This window comes from Heterodontus francisci, unplaced genomic scaffold (genome assembly GCF_036365525.1).
Source record: "Heterodontus francisci isolate sHetFra1 unplaced genomic scaffold, sHetFra1.hap1 HAP1_SCAFFOLD_1615, whole genome shotgun sequence".
Classification (NCBI taxonomy): domain Eukaryota; kingdom Metazoa; phylum Chordata; class Chondrichthyes; order Heterodontiformes; family Heterodontidae; genus Heterodontus; species Heterodontus francisci.
The window spans coordinates 53,393-61,366 of record NW_027141624.1 but is presented as its reverse complement, the minus strand read 5'-3'; positions in this window follow the sequence as shown (position 1 = coordinate 61,366).

Below are 7,974 nucleotides of genomic sequence, written 5' to 3'. Positions count from 1 at the left end.
AGAAAATAGAAACACAGAAAATAGGAGCAGGAGCAGGGCATTCGGCCCTTCGAGCCTGCTCCGCCATTCATTATGATCATGCGTTGATCAGCCAACTCAGTAACCTGTTCCCACTTTCGTCCATACCCTATGATCCCTTTAGACCCCAGAGTTATATCTAACTCCTTCTTGAAAACGTACAATGTTTTGTCCGCAACTGCTTTCTGTGGTAGCGAATTCCAAGGCCTGACCACTCTCTGGGTGAAGACATTTCTCCTCATCTCAGTCCTGAAAGGTTTACCTGGTATGCTAAGACTATGACCCCTTGGTTCTGGACTGTCCCAGCATCGGGAACATCCTTCCTGCATCTACCATGTCAAGTCCTGTTAGAATTTTATCGGATACTGTGAGATTTTCCCACACTCTTCCGAAGTCCAACGAATCTAATCCTAACTGACTCAGTCTCTCCTCATACGTCAGCCCCGCCATCTCAGATCTGACAAAGCTCAAAATATTGAGGTGTTGTAATAGAGTAAGAATGAGGAAATTATTTCCTCTCATGAATACGTTTGCCATCAGAGATCACAGCCAGGATTTTACTGCCGCCCAGAGGCGTGATTGGAAGCCAGGAGTGGTGGGGAGGGGTGACAGAGAAAAGCAGCGGGTGGCAGGGGATGTGGCAGGATGGAGATCCCATCGCCTTTCCACCGTCCAGTGATCCCTGGGTGGGATAGACCAACAACAGCATTCTCTCCCAGTGGCAGTCTGAGGATCTTAAGTGGCCTATTAAAGGACAATGAGGGGATCATTCTACCGCCGCTGGGATCTTAACAGCTGCGAGGTCCTCCACCACGTGGAGAGGACAACTTGTAGAATGAAGCACTCTCTCTGTGGCCTTGTGGGTGGGGAGGGACGTTGCCTCCTTCGTGGCTAATATGTGAGCTACAGAGCACCCCCACCAGGAACCAGTTCAATCGCCGGGACCTCCCTCCCCCTACACCACAAGAACAGCGCCCAGGCCTTTTCACCGGGGCCTTACGAAGTGACTTTAGTACCCCCGCCTCACTTCCGGCTCTTCGCCTGTGTCCCAGACCTTCTATAGAACCGGCCGAATAACTAGAGGGGGAATGAAGAGACAGTTCTTCACACAGAGGCTTGTTAATATCTGGAAAGCACGACCTGAAAGAATGATGACATCAGATTTCAGAGGAATTTCTATAGACAATTAAAGACAATTAAAGTGCTTGCAGAGGAATGATTTGCAGGATTGTGAGAAAAAGCCACATATTTGACAATAAATTAGACAGCTCTTTAAAAGGGACTACTCTGACTAAAGAAGCTGAACAGCCTTTCCTGTGCATCCATTATTCGATGATCTGGACGCCAGATCAATGATTCATTTACTTTTCACACTGTCACACGTCATTGTCATCGCAAGATAGGCTGGTACTTGGAACCTGGGTTGACTTTATCCATTAATGGTCACATTTCTTCTTATTGGTGTATTTTACCTGACTGTAATTCACAGTTCAAACAAATCAAAATCTATTGGTTATTTGGAAGGAAACATTGGTCTGTGTTGAAACTTGTGTCAAAGAATTAATTTCCACAGCATCCAGAGTTTTGGAAGCTGCTGGAAGGAGGTCTCAGTGTCTGAGGACAGCGTTCAGTTAATGTTCTGTTCACATCGCTGTACCCGGCGCCAGAACGATGCTGCGGTTCTTCCTGACCCTGTCTCTACTGCAGCTTTTGAACTGTGAGTTACAGACTATTGAATGCATTATGTTATTTACTGATACACTGATTATTATTACAAGATGGGTATTATGAATATAATTATCGTCGTTACTAAAGAATACATTCAGGAGATGTCGAAAGTAAATAATGCTTTATACATTTTCGTTTTCTGTGTAGAGTTTAATGAAATATCGAAACTTATTTATTGCCTTCTACCTGCCGCTCGTACAGACAGAGCGGACTGGAGTTGAAAATCTAATGGGTCTATTTAAGCAGGGTCTGTTGGAAAAAGAGCCATTTCGCTGCTAGAATAGAATCGGTCAGTGTCTGGGATCAGTTTACCGAAAACGGATCTATTTTATTTACAGTTGTCATTCATTGGGATGGCATGAAATGGATACTGAAATGGTTTATATGATTTGTCGAGGTTTCATTTGATACAAATTTTGGATTGATTGTTTCCATTTTAAGTTCCTTTAACTACAAATAGGAATAAACCTCCATTTATATATAAATGTCTTGCGTTTACATAGCACATTTCACGACGTCAGGACGTCCCAAAGGGCTTTACTGTCAGTTAGGTACTGTTTTGTGGTGTTGACCATACTGTAATGGAAGAAACGTGGCAGCCAATTTACACACAGCAAGTTCCTGCAAACAGCAATGTGATAATGACCAGAGTACTTCTTTTGTGTGTGTGATATTGATTGAGGGATGAACATTCGCCAGAGCACTAGGGATAATTCCCCTGCCCTTTCTCCAAATAGTTCACCTGAAAAGGCCGACGGGACCTCGGTTTAAATTCTCCTCCGATTGAAAGCACTTTGGACAATGCAGCACACCCTCAATACTGCACTGGAGTGGCAGCCCAGAATGTGTGCTAATGTCTCTGAAATTAGACTTGAACCCACCATCTCTAGACTCAGAGGCCGGAGTGCTAGCAATTGAGCTATTGCTGATAGTAATATTGTTTTGGAGACAGTAAACGAGTTTGGAATATTCTACATCTAATTAACGGGTATTTTAAATTCCCAGTTGAATTTGTGTTGAACACAAAGACCGCGGGAGATTGTTTTATTCCCCGCAACTCCCCCCCCCCCCACCCCACCACCCCTACGTTTCTGACACTCACACAGCCAGCTGGATTTGAAATTTAATCTGATTATTTAAAGCGAGTCTGATAGAAGTAGAGCGACGTCTTTGTTTGAATAGAGTGTATCAGAGTCTGGGTGTAAGTTATCTCACTGAGTGCAGAACTCCAGTCAAAAGTACATCTACTGCCGACATGAATCGCCACACACATTTCTGTCACAGATATTTCTCAAACTAAGTGTTGCGTGCTCTCCAAGTGATACAGTTCACGAAAATAAATATTTTAAAGTAATTTGTTCAGTGTTGAAGTGTTATATTCACACTAATAACCACTCAACTGGAGATGGAACCAATATTTTTCAATTCGTTTTCATTATTTGTATAAATATCAAGTGCACTCTGCAAAAAAATGATGTTCCTGAAAGTTCCTAAATCGTTGGGGAATTTGCTCTGTATTATTGATCAGTTAGTGATGATCTTCAAAATACTGCCTGTGTGGAGTTTGCAAGTTCTCCCTGTGTCTGCGTGGCATTCCTCCGGGTGCTCCAGTTTCCTCCCACATGCCAAAGACTTGCAGGTTCATAGGTAAATTGGCCATTATAAATTGCCCCTAGTATAGGTAGGTGGTAGGGAAATATAGGGACAGGTGGGGATGTGGTAAAGATATGGAATTAGTATAGGATTAGTATAAATGGGTGGTTGATGGTCGGCACCGACACTGTGGGCCGAAGGGCCTGTTTCAGTACTGTATCTCTAAACTAAGCTAAAAACTAAACTTAGTATCTTTTATATTAAATTAATTATTCTATTTCCTCCATTTGTATGTACAGTGCCTAAAGATAGCTCAGTTTTCCCAATCACATATTTTAACACAGTGCCATGTAGTGTGTAATGAGATAGGGATATTGTTCTTTATTATTGTTCCAACGGCTCGATGTTTGTTGTTTTATTCCATTGATGATTCCATTGTGTTTCTCACTATTTCGCCTGTGTGTTTGGTTACATTTATAAATCTCAGTCCATTAAAACCTTTATTGGTTTACTGACAGGACAACTTAGTCCCAGTGTTATCCGATTCTTTATGTATTTAGCGAATTATATTTCCGTGAATATCAACTAATTAGACGTTAAAATCCTGTTTTGTGGATTACTTAAAGAACATTTTATTCAAGCCACAGAAAAGATAAACAATGAGGTGCACATGAATCCTTGTATCCGTTTTTCCAATCGCTAGTTGCTGAGAATAATTTTTAAAAAGCAGGAATACATTATGACAAAAAACAATGTTATTGCTATCAAATGAGCGAATATTGAAATAGTTTATCTCATTTGTAGAATTCACATTGAATCTTGGGCTGTTGCTTTGATTTTACATTCCATCAATCTTAAATAGGGAAGAATTATCCATTTTTTCTCCATCAGAAAACATTGTTTTTTATAATATCTTAATTCTGATTAACACGGTCCTCTAAATTCCCAGGTGGGACATGTGTGAAACTTTGATTTAAATGCAACATTGAAAACAAGTACCGTGGCAATTTGTTTTATTTGGTCCTCTGCAGCTCTGGTACTGACACAACTGACTGGAGTTGAAATTCTAAGCAGATTCTTTAAACACAGCAATCTAGCAGTAAAGCGTGATCACAGCGAGAATATAGGTTCTTGGGCAAGAAATGCTGGAATCACTCAGCAGGTTCCAGCATTTCTTGTTTTTGTTTCAGATTTCCAGCATCCGCAGTATTTTGATTTTATATAAGTTCTTGGGGTTTTGGGTCTGGGGTCGATGGTAACACAGGGATTTTAGAACAGCAGTCAAAGCTAAATCTACTGCTGACTGAACCCACACGGGCATTTCACAGTTATTTCACAGTAGAAGTGCTGTCTGACCCTGTGTGATATACTGAATGGAACTGAAATAATTTAAATAGTTTGCTCCACGTTAGAGTGTTGCACATGATCTCTAAATATTGTATAATACATTAACTAGAGGGAGAACCAATAATATTTCAATTCGCATTAATTATTACTGTAATTGCGAAGTGCCTTTCCAAAAGATAACGTTCCTGAATATTCCAAAATTTCCGGAGGATTTTCCAATTATTATTATTTACTTAATGATGACCTTGAAAATTTAGAACTTTGTATTGTAAATTAATCACCTTATTTTGCACATTCATATGTACATCATCAAGTAATAATTAATATGACAAAGTCTACTTCCACATACTCCTTTTATGTAAAGCATCGTGAAGTGTTTAATGAGATATCATGAATAGTCTCCTTCCACCTGCTCGGTATTTTTGCGGAGTTTTTCGGTCGATCATTCCATTCAGTTTCTCACTGTTTCCAGTGCGGGTTTGGTTACATTTGTTAATGTCTATCGACAGCAAATGCTGGTTTGTGTCAGGGAAACACTCCCTAAATGTTATTGCATACTTCCATGATGAATTTTCTTTTCCTTTTGTAAAATGGATTGCATTGTAAAATCCTGATTTTGAAGGTAATTTAAGAATATTTTCTGCAAACCAAAGAACGGAGAGAAAGTATGAAATGTAGCTCATTCCCTGAATCTTGGTGAGATCAATGAAAGCGCCTGGTTTGTGAAGCAGCGCCTGGAGTGGCTATAAAAGCCAATTCTGGAGTGACAGGCCCTTCCACATGTGCTGCAGAGAAATTTGTTTGTCGGGGCTGTTACACAGTTGCCTCTCCCCTTGCGCCTCTGTCTTTTTCTTGCCAACTACTAAGTTTCTTCGACCCCCCACACTTTAGCCCCGTCTTTATGGCTGCCCGCCAGTTCTGGCGAACGCTGGCAACTGACTCCCATGACTTGTGATCAATGTCACAGGATTCCATGTCGCGTTTGCAGACGTCTTTGAAGCGGAGACATGGACGGCTGGTGGGTCTGATACCAGTGGCGAGATCGCTGTACAATGTGTCTTTGGGAATCTTGCCAGCTTCCATGCCATCTCAAGTGCCGCTGACTCAGTAGTTTGTATAAGCTGGGGATGTTGGCCACGTCGAGGAATTCTGTGTTGGAGAAACGGTCCTGCCACCTGATGGCAAGTGTTCTCCAGAGGCATTGAAGATGGAATGAATTGAGACGTCGCTCTTGGCTAGCAAACGTTGTCCAGGCCTCGCTGCCATCGAACAAGGTACTGAGGACACAGGCCTGATACACTCGGACTTTTGTGTTCCGTGTCAGTGCGCCATTTACCCACAGTCTCTTGGCCAGTCTGGACACAGCAGTGGAAGCCTTTCCCATGCGCCTGTTGATTTCTGCATCTAGAGACAGGTTACTGGTGATAGTTGAGCCTAGGTAGGTGAACTCTTGAACCACTTCCAGAGCGTGGTCGCCAATATTGATGGATGGAACATTTCTGATGTACTGCCCATGATGTTCGTTTTCTTGAGGCTGATGGTTATGCCAAATTCATTGCAATCAGCCGCAAACCTGTCTACGAGACTCTGCAGGCACTCTTCAGGGTGAGATGTAAAAGCAGCATCATCAGCAAAGAAGAGTTCCCTGATGAGGACTTTCCGTACTTTGGACTTCGCTGTTCGACGGGCAAGGTTGAACAACCTGCCACCTGATCTTGTGTGCAGGAAAATTCCTTCCTCAGAGGACTTGAACGCATGTGAAAGCAGCAGGGAGGAGAAAATCCCAAAAAATGTGGGTGAAGAACACAGCCCTGTTTCATGCCACTCAGGCTAGGAAAGGGTTCTGATGAGGAGCCACCATGTTGAATTGTTCCTTTCATATTGTCATGGAATGAGGTGATGATACTTAGTAGCTTTGGTGGGCATCCAATCTTTTCTAGTAGTCTGAAGAGACCACGTCTGCTGACGAGGTCAAAGGCTTTGGTGAGATCAATGAAAGCAATGTAGAGTGGCATCTGTTGTTCACGTCATTTCTCCTGTGTCTGACGAAGGGAGAACAGCATGTCAACGGTCGATCGCCCTGCACGAAAGCCACACTGTGCCTCAGGTTAGACGCGCTCGGCCAGCTTCTGGAGCCTGTTCAGAGCGACTCGAGCAAAGACTTTCCCCACTATGCTGAGCAGGGAGATTCCATGGTAGTTGTTGCAGTCACGGCGGTCACCTTTGCTTTTATGGAGGGTGATGATATTTGCATCGCGCATGTCCTGGGGTACTGCTCCCTCGCCCCAGCACAGGCGTAGCAGTTCATGTAGTGCTGAGAGTATAGCAGGCTTGGCACTCTTGATTATTTCAGGGGTAATGCTGTCCTTCCCAGGGGATTTTCCACTGGCTAGAGAATCAATGGCATCACTGAGTTCTAATTTGGTTGGCTGTATGTCCAGCTCATCCATAACTGGTAGAGACTGGGCTGCATTGAGGGCTTTCTCAGTGACAACATTCTCCCTTTAGTAACGTCTAGGTAGTGCTCAACCCAGGGGTCCATTTGTTTGCGTTGGTCAGTGATCATCTCCCCTGATTTAGATTTGAGTGGGGCGATCTTCTTGATGTTTGGCCCAAGAGCTCTTTTAATGCCAGCATACATTCCTCTGATTTTTCCGGTGTCTGAGGCCAGCTGAATATGACTGCATAGGTGTTGCCAGTAGTCGTTTGCGCAGCGCCTGGCTGTTCTTTGTGCAGTGCTTCTGGCTGCTTTCAGTGCTGCGGATGTTAAACCGCTGGGGGCTTTCTTGTAGTTCAACAGTGCAATACGCTTAGCGGCTATGACAGGTTCCAGCTCTTCATTATGAGATTGAAACCAGTCTGCATTTCTCTTCGCACTTTTACCGTAGGTGGTCAAAGCTGACTCATAGATGGCGTCTCTGATGTGGGCCCATTTGGTCTCAGAATCCCTTGTTGGAGTGTTTTGAAGGGCTGTTACAAGTGAATTTAGAAATTTTTGTAACAGCTGTGGGTGAGAAATTCTGCTTGTGTTGATGCGCGGGTGGCCCTTCTGCTTGGAATGATGCAACTTCTTTGGTCTGAGTCTAACCTTGCTGCACACCAGGGAGTGCATCAAAACTGAGACTACTGGGAGTAGAAAGTACTCAGTGTTGCAATCAAGTGTATGCGAGTCAGAACTGCAGAATACCGGGATCTGCATCTAGCCAACTCATCCCACATTGAGATTTCTGTCCCCGGAATTTGTCGGTGAAGTGCCGTTTGATACAGAGAATTAGATTAAATAGTTGT